Source organism: Nylanderia fulva, unplaced genomic scaffold (genome assembly GCF_048542155.1).
Source record: "Nylanderia fulva isolate GAGA-0341 unplaced genomic scaffold, ASM4854215v1 Scaffold5, whole genome shotgun sequence".
NCBI classification, from domain to species: Eukaryota; Metazoa; Arthropoda; class Insecta; order Hymenoptera; family Formicidae; genus Nylanderia; species Nylanderia fulva.
Genome location: NW_028190587.1, coordinates 5,084,468 through 5,098,687, shown reverse-complemented (window position 1 = coordinate 5,098,687; position 14,220 = coordinate 5,084,468). Strand labels below are relative to the sequence as shown.

The 14,220-nt window shown below is 41.3% G+C and overlaps 1 protein-coding gene across 5 annotated transcripts in view; it reads right to left on the bottom strand.

The window, feature by feature from the left end:
* LOC114941714 (discoidin domain-containing receptor 2) overlaps positions 1–14,220 on the bottom strand; it is a 146,330-nt gene that overhangs the window by 91,226 nt on the left and 40,884 nt on the right. For 2 of the 5 annotated variants that reach the window (XM_085487069.1, XM_085487071.1), the window contains exon 1: positions 4,953–5,466. The exons of the other annotated variants lie outside the window; for them this stretch is intronic. The gene's annotated coding sequence lies outside the window, so the exon portion shown is untranslated. Of the gene's footprint in view, positions 1–4,952; positions 5,467–14,220 lie in introns of those variants that run through there. 5 annotated transcript variants of the gene reach the window in all.

Here is a 14,220-nt window from a genome sequence, read left to right as displayed (position 1 = left end):
TTTATGCCATTGTTACAAGGGATGAGAGGGAGATATAAAATCGAAATATATAGTCGTATACACCACGAAGTTTCTCGGAGTGCATCTACTGTTTCAGCGGATGGATCTTTGTCGTCCGTTTTTCGCAGGACATCCATAGAGAAGGATTTCAATTTCTCCGCCGACTTTTCATGGCCGCGGACCAGAAAGAAAATCACGGCAATGGGAAAAGAGAAAAAGGAGACGCGCGCCATCGTGGATAAACGATCGAGATAATGGACTTTATGATCCTTACGGATCTCGCGGCCGTTGCATAAATTCTACCGTCCGTATAATGTAAAGCTAATATGTCGCTTCTTTGAACCACATCTTGCAGTGGCTGCTGGTATGGTTGGTAGCAGCGAATAAAAGGGAGCACGCAGGTAATGTCGGCGGTTTGGTTCACGTAAGAGAGCGACAGGAATAAAGGGATATATAAAGAGTGAAAAGGAGGACGAAGGTAGAGGACAAGCAGGAGGAAAGACTACCGGAGAACGCCTGGGAATAGTAAATTTCCGTTGCGCCGTGGCATCGTTATTAGCATACAAGTATTTAGAATGAATTATGGGCCAGGTCGCTTATTCCCGAGGGTGGATATATTCGGTACAGACACTCCGGGCGTTCTTCCTACGTCAGGTGTATCCCTCAGGAGCTAACATTATGTCGTCTTGCATATTTTATCCTTTCACTCTCTTGGTCTCCCTGACACGTTCCACAGTCGCGAAAGGGAGCAGAGAGAGAGAAAGAGACGGAGAGAAAAAATAGCAGAAGAGGATAGAGAAGAAGGAGCAAGCGAGCAAACACGCGTGGGCATTTAAAACCACGACGTTATACGCGCGAAAGGTGCAACATGAGTTGCTGCCGAGAAGGAGGTCGAGATACACGACCTCTTCCTTCTTCTCGTTCTTCATCTGCCGCGTTCTACCTGCGTTCTAAACCGTTTGCAATTTATAATCAGTTTACTTAAGCCGATAGTAAGCCAATTCCGTGGATCTCGTAAACGGCGTAACAACGTCCACGCGATGATCGTTACAACCTGATCTAACAAATGGCCCAGGTCGCCAAATCACCGTTAATCGTTGCACTTGCGTTCTGATTAAACCATTTTTTAAACGATCATCCTTCCCTCTTCCTCGTTTAGAATCGTGCCCGACGTTTCTACTTTATTAAGCACATTCCAAGGCTAGATGTCATAGATCGAGAGGTCGATTTTAATAAGCAGCAATCATTTAATTCAACTAAAAAATGCCGATAGATATTTTGATTTAATAAATTTCAAAATTGTGGCAAGTGTGAAAAAATCAAATATTTGTCAAACCAACAAAGTGTCAATTTTTTTGTAATCAGCCTCGTTTCCCTTTTATCGCACACGTGCACGTTATTTATGAACCAAACCGGAAAATGTAATAAATTGTAAAAGCAATCATTTTTACTCGTTTTTTTTTCTACGACATTGTTGCTTAAATTTCTTTCTTTCTTAACAATAAGACGTCTTTTTTATTACTACATTTTTTTTCATCTTACCCTTTATTCTTTCTTTCCCAATTTTTTTTTTGGTGGGAAATAAAATACACGATAGGGATATACGATCGCATGCGGCAATTAGAAAGCCATTATCTCACGGCCGTGGACATTCGACTGTTGTGCAACAACTACGCGTGAGAGGGTGGTGGAAGAGTGGTGGATTCCCACGGAGTTTCTACACCTTCTGTCCGGGGGTAGATAGATGTCCGGCAATCAGGTGCAGAGACCCCCAACCGCCTTTGAATCCGTCGGCCGGCAGCTGCCTGATACGTTCTCGTTGACGCGGAGCCATCATCGTGCCTACCGCCCTCCCGCTGTTTCGTTTTCGTGTTTGGACACCGACGGGGAAACGAGCTTAAGAGAAGCCACGTCCGAAACACCGGGGATCCTCTTTAAAACGAAGGGGCCAGGATTTTTTCGAAATTGACCGTGAACGACGTACGGCATGCTTCGGAAACGAACGCCGGAGAATGTAGAAAATGGACGCAAAATCCAGGAATTTGTATTTCATTTCCAACACGCTTTTCGCCTTTTAGTTCCTTTTGATATACAATAAAGATATTACAAAAAAAAAAAAAAAAAAAGAATAATATTTTATTCGTTAACTCTGCTGCTCTAAAATACATTCTCTTTAAAATTTATTTTTGATTTTATCGTATCTTGATATTTTTGCACAGTTATATACTGGAGCGGGGTGCGTAGTAATTTATATTAGATTTTCCGCGGATTTCGCGACGTGTGATTGGCGTATATCATAAAATTTACACACCATTATTACTCGTAACATAATGAACGGCGCGAATGCATGACAGTGTAGGAAGTTTCAATTAAATAGATAGCCATGGTGACGATGGAGATTTACGATGATGACGGTGTCATCGCGATTCTGCACGACACTCGTAGGCAGCGGCAGGCGATTCTGAAAATGATAGCGCTGGAAATTCATAGTGGCGGCTACATATGCGCGGTTCACCCAGCCGCGTTAAATTCGGTCCCGTAATGATTCGACGATCGTGCACGTTCATTTCCGAGGAGTTAATATTCAAAATGAACATTAACAGAGGACGTACGCTACCGTTAATCTCCAATGGCATGTGGGACCGTTCATAGTTGCGCCGGAGGTCGCTTTACTGCACTCGCGTTAATTATGCAAATGAATAATTAGCATTTCGATTATTTCGGCAACGTCACTGTCTATGTCGCGGAAAATTTACCGCGCCGATATTAATTTATCGTTTCTACGCATACTCGAGCCAGCGAAATTTATCATCTCTACAGTTTTGATAATGCGAGACGAACAATATAAAGTATCTATCGTCAAACTGTCATTCGTGCGAGATTAATAATAACTAAATGTAATAATTTATTATCGTCATCTATCGACATCGTCTTGGATCGGTTCATCAATCCCGTTGCAAAATCATTGAGGGAACCGTTCGAAAAATTCACAGGAGATCTCCTAAGACTTGGGACGTAATGAAGATATTATGAGTCGAGGTTAAAGGTCGCCAGACTGTCAGGCACGCGCTGTCGTAGACCGTCGACTAATCAACAGACGTCGAAGGAACGAAGAGAAGGAAATTGAAAGATTTTTGGGTTTCGCAATCGAAGAACTCCTTCGTGATCCCCGACGGAACGAAAGAAACATGAATCTAGGAATATTAATCGTTCGAATTTACCGTCGAAAGGTAGGTTCTAACACGAATCGAAGAGTGATCAATGCGAACCGAATCGAACTGACTGCAGAAATAAACTGTTAGCCTCTATGAATATATTCATATCTCCTTATCAATATTCAGAACCTACTTTCCTCCGACTACGTTTAAATTCCCACTAAAATCGAGCGACTCTCCGAACACGCTCGGTATTCGACGGTATAAGGCACGATCTTCGATTTCTCATAACGACAGTTTATGTCTTCCCGATTCGTGTTCCCATTCCCGAAAGCTTCGAGATATATGAGACGCAATGATGACGATTTTCTCTCTTTCTCTCTATGTTTGCTCTCTGTAACACTTGCGCACTTGACATTATGTATTTTCGCGAAGAAAATAGCCCACTGGGAATTCGTCCAAATGCATTAACGATCTCGGTAATTGGCAGTAAACACACGTACAATTAATTTACTCGAACTTGGCACTGGTTTGGTCGGAATCGAAATCGGATAGGAATGGAGGCTTCCTTGGACCATTTCCAATTCCGTTCGACTTCCTTCGCTCTCTTTCATCCGTCATTGCCTGTTGCGTTATTTTGCTACCTCGAAAGTACGTGGATCCGGAAATACGTGAGTCGTATTTTAAACGCCGCTGAAGATTAAAGAACTCTTGGCGAACCAGTCCACGTCTCGATTCGGAGGATTTAAGCCGACTCCAACAAATAGATTGCCGCGCTAATGGATGGGAGTTCCGATTTGATATTACCTCTCCCTATCCCAGTGCTTCAAGCAGGAAATTAGCAAGTCTTAGGAGATCTCCTGTTAATCGTCGGGGTGATTTCTGTGGCATCGCTTTCGGACAATTTGCCGCGACGAAATTTCATTTGTCCCCTTTCTCCCGCGTGCCAACAGTCGTTGGTGAACCCTTCGAGGGTCTCTTCTCGCTAATCCACCTTATTCGCTCTTTATCTCCTTCCATTCGACTTTTCCTAACATTCGCTCTTCGTCGGAAATGGAGCTTACAGAATTAATCGGTGTTATCCCGAGTCTGAAATCCACGGAACGCTTCGTGCTTTCTCATCAGATCATTTTCAGAATGAGAGACGAGGCGACAATGACACATCGAATGAAAAGGAAAATCAGATTTCGAATGGAGTCTTAGAGTCGGATTAGAAAAGAATGAAGTCGTCTAAAATTTCAATCCCTTGAGACATCTTGAAAGGCGGATGTATTATAGAAAAATCTACTCGAATATTTTTTCTCTATTCCATTTCAAAACAAAGTAGAGAAAAGAAATATTTCTTCTTTACAAAAATTACTAAAGAGTATGTTTTAAAAAATTCTATATATTTCCTGTGATTATAACAGCTATTGCAAATAATTTTAATGGAATATGTTTACTAACGTAATTTAAAAATATCCGAGTTTGCGAACCTGTGTAATGAACGCACAGTGTAATGCACAAGCTCCGCAGTAGTAGGACGGAAACTCGTTGTTTTCCCGCATCAATGATTTATACTCGGCAATTTATCAGTAATTACAGAGAGATATCGAGAATTACACGCTGCTTTGCATCGTGTCGATGGCGCCCGCGCGGTTTTCCCTTCGACAATTTTCGTGTCGCAGCTGCGTTCGCGTGCCCCGTTCTCCACTTTTTACGTTCGTCGCTCGACGAGCGCGCGCGTAAGTAATTAAAGAGACATTATGGTATCGAGGGATGCGATACGAGAGGAGAATAAAAAAATCATGTGCTCACCTTATCACTGTATATATCGCGTATCCGCCTGGATGTTCTATTATCAGCGACGAAACGCGCACACACTAAAGAGCACCAAAGAAATCATCGATCACAATTGGTCTCTGATGGATCCTCCGTCTCTTCCCGTGTGTTCCTTCCTTCTCACTTGATATAAATTTAAATACAAAAATTTCACTCGTACACTTCTCGACGCTTCGCGCTATATTTACAAGCCTCTATAAATAAGATTACACAAAATCTACTATGTGCTACATGAGTATTCACGAAAAAATATCCATTTAGAAAAATGCAAAACGACCGGTGGCGCGTATATATATATATATATATATATATATTTATCACTGGCTATCGGTGGTCCGCGTATTTTCTCACACCGGGTCCCCACGAGGTCCCCATTTAGGAAACGTGCGACGCGTCCGTCCCTTCATACGAGGCGCACGACCAGCCCAAGAGGAACGACGTACCAACTAACACCGTACCGTCACGGCGCCACGGCACTAACTGACAGGCTGACGAGAAACTCCAGTTGGTCGTCGGCGGGTTCGCGCCATGGAGAGGGGAAGTAAACCCGCGCGGCTCTACAAAGAGCGAGTGAGAGAGAGAAAGGGAAGGAGACCCTCTCTCTCTCTCTCTCTCGCATACGGTCTAGCGTCTTCGTTCGATCACGTGCGTTCTCTTCTTCTCGCTTATACCTTCGCCCTACGTCACCATCTAGTGGTGGATCGACGTACCCTGGCGGGCGCGCGCCGGTTCACCACCCCTGTGGTGGACAGAAGGGAGGGAACGAAACGAGCACGTGAGACTGGTAAAGAGCGAGGGGGCGACGAACAGAGCGTACGGAAGGGAGGGAGGTCAGCCAAGGCCGGTATATGGGGGCGAGGTTGCAAAATATGTTGTAGAAATGGGGTGGCGAATGAATGCGGTCGCCCCGTAGACTAGCGATTTTATTGATCTTTTTTCCACCCTTCGGATACGCGCGCGGCTCGCTTAATTAAGCGACCGAACTATAAGGTCGTATACACCTCTGCCAAAGTATTTCGACGGGGGTGGAGGGGTGCTGGGTTATTGAAATAACTTTTCAAAACAATTTTTAATGTATTTTTAGAGTTATATATGTATATATATATATATTATATATGTATATGTTTGTTTTTATGTAGTTTGCTGTTACGATCGATCAAGCTTTTGATATGGTACACGTAGCTCGGAATTGATAAAAATGTATTTCGATACAGATACAGTTTCTATGCATCCGTTCTGAGAGCTAGCGCGATAAATTTTTCACGAATCAAGTAAATGCAAGCGATTAATTTTATTTAGTCCATCCATTGTACAGTAACGCGGAAAATATTGATCGCAAATGTAAACATTAATCACACCGCAGTATTAAATCGATATAAATTGACGTAGATGATTATAGGGAGAGGGGTGTGCGAGTTAATGAAAACGGATATATCGTTATTCGTTTTTTGACTGACGGAACGTTATCGGTCGATCGTAAATTTTCAGAGACGTCATCATTCGTAATAATTTATTAGCGCTCCGGACGTGAAAACCCATAAAGATCTCGCGAAATTGTGAGATATTGTGTCTTATCACTTTTCGGTTCCGACTCGTTCGATCCCGGGGGCAAGCCGGTGGGATTCGAATTAGTGTTTATGGCACCCATGGGCGCGCAACAAAATCCCTTTTCGCGGAACGATTGCAACAGTCTGACAAGCATTAGACGCCGCTGTCATCATTTTTTCTAATAACACTTCGATAAATATCTATTTATTTTCGCGGGACAAGTTAACATTTTACACAAACACATATACAGCACTATAGTATACATATTAAAGGGTGGTTGACATAAAGTGTCACACCCAAAATATACAAGTGGATCTCGTTATTTAGAGATGATTTTTCCTCGGCAAAAATATCGAGGGAGACCATCATTTTTTGCATGTTCTCAATTTTTGCCATATGTATCTTTATAATTAAACCTTAAATTAAAATTTTTTTTAAGTAAACTCTACTTGAAATTATTCGAGAATGTGATTTTGTTAATATTTCATTTCCACGAGGCTTAGTTTGCGAAAAACCCTTTATTTTCAATCGTTTATAACTCGAAAATTATTGATGCCTCGATATTTTTGCTGAGGAAAAAGAAGATCTACTTGTATATTTTCGGTGTAACAACTTATATCAGACACCCTGTATAATAAGTACTACGTAAAGTATTTTATTTCTAAAATTACGTTATACATTATATTATATTATATCAATGTAATAAATTTTTTTACGCTTATCATCGCGCGACAATTAATTAAGTACAAAAGGACTTTAATTACATGCAGTTGATCTCCTCGCTCGCGGGAAATTTAAATGCATCAGCATGCATTTCGGCTTGTCCGATATTTTCTAGCCTAATCGGGAAATCGGTCACGCCGTAAATCTTTAAATAAACACGATTAATCGCTCTCGACAAGTTTGCTTCCCAAACTTCACACAGCGGCGTGGCGTAGCGGGCTTAAAATGGATTTACTCGATCCGAATGCATTAACGACGGGAGAGAAGTAGTTGCTGTGCTCTCAAAGAGTCCGTAGGGTTGGGAGCGAGTGCTAATTAACGATTCGATCACGAAGCTTCCGGCGCCGGTAGACAACGTCGTCACCTCCACCGGATTCTCTTTGATCCTCTTCTCTATCTCCGTTTCATTCTCTTATTCGCGTCTCCCTTTTCCGCCAATCTTTCCGCCTACACGTCGTCTGTGGATATCACATATAGACGGCGCATACAGATGCCTTTGGAGGTACCAAAGCCGGCGTATGTTCGCAACGACGTGTCAGAAAGCACGTTAATTACAAAAAGCACGCTCTTTTGTTCTCCGAAAGCTTAAGATTTATGCATCGAAATTCGTGATCCCGCGTCGTCCCATAATGCGGAATTTAACATTCTCTCCGCAATCCACTTCAATAATTTGTCTTAGAAAGATTTTTTCCCGAAAATTAACAAACGCGACATGGAAGAATCGATAAATATAAAGCGAATCAAAAAATGAAGAAGGAAAAAGATTACGCGATTTGATCATCCTGACATGTTCGTCTTCATCCCCCGTAAGGTCGCGTCTCGAATCTCATCGTCTGTCTACTTGCCCTTCCAAGGACCAATCTCCGAGGCCGCGTACGCAAAAGAGGGAGGACATGCGCCCGCAGACAAGAGATCTAATATACCCGTCGGTTACATTAGCCGGATTTAATTTAAGCTCCGACCCCACCGACGTAAGCATGCCGCTTATGCTCTCTACCTACCGCGAGTGAGAACACACGTTGGGGAAGAAGGAGGAGGCCCTTCGAGATGCGGCAGAGATCGTCAGGAGGTGAAAGAGAGACAGATGGAAAGATAGAGGTATGCGATGGTAGCGCGAGAGACGCCGCCGCTTTATTGTAATTGCGCTGTCGCGCGAGCAAAACGTCGCCCTCTTCTCTCTCTCTCTTTTTCTCCACTTGGCTAACCGAGTACTCGCTAATGTCCGACCATTTCAGAAGAGGGACAGCTTCATTAACGGCAAAAAAATCATCCCTCTTTCTCGTACGTCATTTTTTTGCCCCGTTCCACGATTAAAACCTGGCCAATGCGTGTTCGGAGCAACTTTCCTGCTTCTGTTTTCGATTAAAGTTTGGAAATCTAACGACGTCTCTCAGGAAAGTTGTAAGTTGTAAGGTACATTATCGAAAAAAAAAAAAAAAAAAAAAAAAAAACGATCATGAAAACACAATCGCGATACGATGGCTCGCTCGAGAGGAAGACAGCGACGTGGCTGACGCTGTATCTATACTGTCGGACGAATGTCGAGATATTTCCTCTCTCGCAGGTCGCTGTTTGCCCGCCATTCCGGTCCCCTTTCTCTTTTTCTTACGTCGACAAATACGATACTCTGAGACGCTAAGCTCATATTTATTTATGAAAGAGGAAGTGGCGCACGGTTTGTCTGTCTGGGGTGGAAATATATACATTCCCGCGTACAGCGCGCGTAAAGCGCGTATGGGGCGCAAGAAGAGGCATGCACAGACGAGGGATGTTCGCGAAAAGTTGCGCTCCCGTAGGTAGGTATACCCGGCAAAACTTTCGACGCGCTCAAGCGAAATCGCACGTTTCATTGTTACTTTTGTACGTTTTTGAGCGACGATATGGTAGACGCTCAGCCGCCGTCGCTCGCCGAATGTATGGCGCAAATAAAACTGCCACGTCGAGCGAAGTTACCGTAACCGTTTTTAGTACTTTATGACATCCGTAAATCTCCGCCGGTGCAGGAAGAGGCTCGAATCATTCGGAGGATACCCGGCTATCTCCACCGAAAATTGACGAGGTCACTGTGTCAAAGAAACCAAGTTTCACCCCCGTCATGAATAATCGCGCTGGACATCGGGGTCACGTGTGAACTTCCTTAGATACGTCACGCGCGCGCGAAGAAAAATTTATCGCGAAACTTTCCGCCATCATTATCGCATACGCGACGTTTTCTCATCGTGTAACATTTGAATTGAATTTTATGCGATTTCTTTGTTTTTTTTTTTCGTCCAAACGAAAACTTTTCTGTCTTGTGCGGATTAACATTTTTAAATATGTTGAAAATTATTTTTGCGTCTGTGTGTTTGTATCGATTAGGTACGTTAATTAAAAAGAGAGCTTTATAACAGGATATTTTTCATGTTCATATAATGTAATACTTTGTAATATTTTATATCAAGAGAATAATATTCAAAATTGATTTCATTTAGTTGAAAATGTAGCTGATGTTATATTTGTATGAAAAAAAGATTTGTGTGGAAAATCGTTACGAGTATGCTATTAAATCCATAAAAATTAAGAGAGATATTATTTTTGACATCAAATTCACAGATCATGTTTCAAAGTAAATTGAAAGATAATTATGACCACACATATTTATTACAGTTTCAATTTTTAGTGTCAATGCTCAGTCGAATAAAGCTATAAAGTTGAATAGAAAAAAAGTTGAATAGAAAAAAACCTGCATTCCTCGGTTAGTGGTTGGAGAGTTTTAACACGTATAATATATTTCGAAAATTTACGACACTTATAAACTCTTGCTGCCGCAAAAATAAATTCGGTTTCCTGCGAAAATATCATTTATCTTCAGTAGAAAAAGACCTGCAAAAGGTTTCCGTTAAAAATTGCAGGTTATTCTATCGATTATAACAGTTTTTGTATTCTTTAACTATCGTTTAGGTAATATTCTTTCCCAAATTCTTTCTCCAATTCACGAGTTCATATCTGTTGACACCCAGGTTTTAAATGGAAAAAGGAAGCAAAATTCGGTCAGTGGAGCGAACTGACTACTTTCGTTCCCTCCTAAAATGCGTTGAACTACAATAGTATACCCTCTGAATTCTATTTGTTTTATCGTATGCCGTAAATTTCTTCGGCTACTATGTGAAAGTAGAAAAAGGGATCCTCACCACCAACTGATTTCTGGATATTTAAGAGAATTCCATCTTTTACGATAGGATCCTTTTAAAAAAGAAAATATGTGATCACGCATGAGAGTCGAAGTTAATAAGAATATCGAACCACCTCATTCTTTTGCTACAGATACAAAATAATTTTTTCGTTTTAGCTTTAGACAGTCCAATTGTGCCACCAATTTCTATGAAATGACATTAATATATTCTATTGTGAAATATTTCTCTCCTTCTCTCTTTAATTATTTAATTATTTTGAACATTTAATAATTTTGTTTATATCCAAATAATCCCTACTGCAGGGATTATATTTATATTTTGACCTGGAAAAATATGTATTTAAAAATTAATTATATTTCTAGAATTCTTACTAAAACACACGCACACACACAAATAATCAACTCGAAATTTTTTAAATGTAAAATTGGAAGGACATCAGTTCCTTTTATAAGACATTCTATTTTATGTACATACCTACATCTTCGATGATTTATCGTAGCGTAACTGAAACGTGGAGAGATAAGAACAAATAATATGTTTATAGCTATATATTACATGAAGATAAAACGCGAATATTTCATCAAGAATTTCATCAAAAGGTAACACGCGTATACGAAATGCAATTCGTCAATTTAACCGGATGCGAGATAAATTTTTATCGATCAAAGCCGTGCATACAAGCGGTTGTGCAACGCAATGTGGTACTCGACGGAAAACTATTACTGCGAGCTTTGTGATGTTTTCCCCAGCAACACTGACTGAGCATCTGTTCTCGCCCGGAATCTCGCTATATGCGCGTAGCAGAGACGATATATACGAACAGAGATTTTATTGGAAAACGGAAATCCGCTCTCTCGCGTAAGTATCGTCGGTCCGGGCTCGAAATAAATTGCGCGCCTTACAGACTCTCGATCGCGGCCGGGGACTCTTCTCGAAAGAATTTTTTTTTATCAAGTTTTGCGCTCGCCGCGGCAATAAACGGAACGTATGCGTGTGACAAAGGGCGCGTTACCGTTAAATCGCGTTACTCGTTAAGCGACCGTCTCCCGCGGTGCTCCTCGCTTTATTTCCTATGCAAACGAGCCTCGCGGCGTCGGACGGGTGTAATCGAATCTTGAAATATGGTTAATTTACGAGGCGCGAAAAGCTGCGGCAATCGAGAATATCAACTACTAATATTTCTATCTCCGAATATAAAATGTAGGGTAACAAATATTCGACTCACAATTATTAGAAAAAAATATAATCTGTTAATACTAGATATTTATGTGGGAATAACAAATCAAAACTACGTGAGAATGCACAAGATGACATACAAATGCAACATTGATCCCAATGATGCCATTAAATGCCTAATCTATGCTTACACGCGCAGCTACCAAAGAATTTATCTCTCATATATACATACATATACGAATCGGCGCTTATGTGTATATAATATACATACATGTTTTGATTCGAACGACGTAGGAATTCGTGCGCAAATAGTTTAGACGCGATATGCAAATCACTTGTAAAGTAGGTGCTTTAAATACAAACTCAAAATATAACTACATTCCAAGCGCGTTTACTCGTGATATTACTTGACTGTAGTATTGGGTCACGCGCATAGTTGTAAGTTTCTCATTTTCCACACAATGGAATGTGAATGTGGAATGGAACGTAGTCTGTTGAAATTTTCGTAGCGTTTGGCAAGCTCACGATGATCGTACTTCTTTAAGTTAGACAAATCCCCCCTTAAAAAAAATCTGATAGATATTATGTATTCACGACAACTGCGATATTTTTTCGCGTGCAAGCTAATAAATGCTCGAAACCATATCTCTTATAAAAATATTAATGTCTTCATAAAATTGTTTTAATACATGAAAAGATTCGACTTTCATCAACTTATGGATTTTAATTAAATTTATATATATATATATATATATATAATTTTATATTTTTTCTAGAGATAAAAAAACGCAACATTTTTCCAACGCACGTAAATGTAGCACGGGCAGTCGGTCTAAATTATATTGCTTTTAACCAGATGAATTCCTGCGCCAATACGCTTCATCCCACGTTCAACCCTCGGGGCGCTCTTCGTCATGTTGACTTCGTAACCCGTATTCAGTCGACCATAATTTTCGTGAACCCTGAACCAAAATCTCGACAGCCTATCATCGTGCCATTTTTCTCGAGGATCGCAACCAGCCGAACTCGGTAACTGATCCGAGAGAGCCGATTCCTCCTCGCACGATATTTCGATCGCGTAACGAAAACGGCGCCGACCAACGATAAATACAGCCTGCGGGATGGAAGGCTCGCAGACACGCATCGTCGCACCCCGGCCGTCAGAAACAGCGCAGTCCACTTGGAACTTTGTGACGTCCCTCTCTCGTTCGTTACTACCCCCAAACGAGACGAATCGGGCTCCAGACAATGCGTTGCACTTCTCTTTCGACACGAGCGAGCGGGCCGACACCCAGGCCCGAAGTCCTACCGCGCCGCACGTGCGTGCCAATCCATTATCCGAATTGGCTTATTGAAATTTCTCGGCACTGACGGGGAACGGATGGATATTCATTCGTTCGTTCGGTCCGGCGCTCGCTCAAGACGAGAGAATTCGCTCGTTCGATCCCCACGACATATATACCTACACGGACATATGCTTGCCGACAGCGCGGGCGTACAGAGGAGCAACCGAGCGCGCCATTTAATTTCGTGACTTACGCGCCAGCCCGCTTAATTGTTTCAGCTGTCGAAGGGTGCTTAGACGCTCGATGCGTCTTTGTCCGCGCGTGGAAATGCTTCAGAAGAGGGATTTCTACGACTTCCCTAGTCGATCTAGTTATATTAAATCCAATGATATGTGACGATACGTACACATATTTTATCCTCTCACTATGCTGTCATATGTTATAATATTAATATATTGTCTGAGCTTATTAATTATGGAACGACGTGATTTAAAATCTCGGTATCTAAGTATGTCAAAAACATTATGAATTTTATATAAAATCGGTGATATTAAGTATTCGAGTTATTAATATTAACCGTATTATAAGTAATAAGTTTTTAGCACGCTCTTCTTGTCAAAAATTTATCAACTTGAACAATCAACTAAAACAATCGTAGCTTAAAAGTCATATGCCATTATTTTTGGAAAATGTCACTCTTTTTTTTGCGTTTTAATTTTTTAACTGTTTACATGTACCAAAAACGTCCTTCAAATGTAAAAGTCTGAATAATCGAGTTAGCAGAAATTGGCGAACTGTCAAACGTTCGACTTGTTATTCGCATGGGTAGCAGCTTGCTGTTTAATTTCGTCGCTGACGTCAGCTATATTGACGCGGTTAGAATCATTCACGGTTGTCGAAAGGCCTGCCGCCGTTGCTGCTTCCATGGACTCACGAAACCCGCATAAATATACCGTTGTTTGTTTGCCCATCGTTAAGGAGGAAATCCAGGGCTCGTCGAAACCTCTAGACTTATCCTGCTTAAACGAGCTTTACGCTCAAAGCATAATTTCGCCAGACAAGATATATCAGGGATCCTTTAAGTGGCGCTAAGCTTACGATGCAACAACGTCATACATTGGAAACTTTATAAAGGATATAGCACTTAACATAGATGCCAGGACGTAGACGCTACATTAGTTAACAGAATCTATAGAAGCCATTAGATGGTGTGTTTTAAAGTTTCACAGACTATCGAATAAATTCTCGGTTACTTTTGTCAATTATGTAGATCATTGCGCTCTTTCTCGGTTTTATTACCATCTCTCTATTTATCGACTCTTTCTCCATCTCTCTCTC